The following is a 1,236-nucleotide window of genomic DNA, read 5'->3' as shown; positions in this document are numbered from 1 at the left end:
GGGGGTGTGTTTAAACGAGGCGTTTTAGGAGGGCGTGGACCAGTCTTAACTTTTATAAAGAATATTTCTTTGGGTTTGAGACTTTAGTCTTTGCAACTTTAGGGATCTTATCTATGCACGAACAGCTTGTAACACTCCAAAGTGAAAGGAAAACTTGAAATCGCATCATATGACCCCTTTAAAAAAGCTTTTATTGCCAAATTTATATTGATCAGTTAAACAAGACGAGGCGTGTGGAGCTGAGCACAGCCTCTCTTCTGAAAGTGGCCCCTGCAGCTGAGGAGAGGACTCTCATTCACAACCTGTTCCTCAACACTCTAGACACACGGTCAGATTTATTAACACTACACGGTTATAAATCTGTGCCTTTATTTTTGTAATGGGTATTAATTAAAAATATTTCTTCTTTTTCTGTAGACGTGTGAGTTTTCTTAGTCGGATTCTACCAACAAATTCGGTGTGGATGGAAGATGCCAAACTGAAAGGGCTAGAGATTTGCCACCCAGAGGTAAGAATTTTTTTATATATATATATATGATTTTTTTTAAATATTGTGTTCATATATGCTAATATAATTTGCTCTTTATACAGGAAAGAAATATCTTCAACCGGATATTCGGTGGTTTTCTGATGAGAAAGGCCTATGAACTTGGTCGAGCCAATGCCTGTGCATTTGCGTAAGAGGAAAAAGAACTGCTTTCCCTCAAATGTTGAATATTTCTTGTGAAAAATGTTGATCATTGTTATCATGGCTGTGTTTGTCTTTCAGTGGGTGCAGACCAACTGTGCTGGCTATGGATGATATCTTATTTCGTAAGCCAGTAGAAATCGGTTTTTACTCCTGCTGTCTTCTCAGGTTAGTAACTTTTGCTGTTTCAGCTTATTTAAATATCATTTACACTAAAAAAATGGTGATCTCTTTATCAGGTTTGTTACACAGAAGGGATGTACATCCAGGTCAGGGTTCATTCAGAAGAGCTTGATCCTTTGACCCAGCAGCACAACACCACCAATGTGTTTCACTTCACTGTCCGTCTTGAAAAGGATGTCCCAGCTGTTGTCCCACAGAGCTATGGAGGTTACAAATATTTTATTTTTATAAATACATATATTATTATAAATAAGTAATATATTAAAGGGGTCATATGATGCTTTTTTAAAGATCATTATTTGGTGTATTTGGTGTAACAGAATATGTTGACATGCTTTAATGTTCAAAAAACACATTATTTTTCA

At 36.4% G+C, this 1,236-nt stretch overlaps 1 pseudogene; it reads left to right on the top strand.

Annotated features, from left to right (window-relative positions):
* Positions 1-1,236, top strand: part of LOC107701634 (acyl-coenzyme A thioesterase 9, mitochondrial-like) — a 5,411-nt pseudogene that overhangs the window by 3,452 nt on the left and 723 nt on the right.

The sequence above is a fragment of the Sinocyclocheilus anshuiensis genome, unplaced genomic scaffold (assembly GCF_001515605.1).
Source record: "Sinocyclocheilus anshuiensis isolate Anshui unplaced genomic scaffold, SAMN03320099.WGS_v1.1 scaffold1626, whole genome shotgun sequence".
NCBI lineage: Eukaryota > Metazoa > Chordata > Actinopteri > Cypriniformes > Cyprinidae > Sinocyclocheilus > Sinocyclocheilus anshuiensis.
This window is presented reverse-complemented; position numbering and strand designations above follow the sequence as displayed.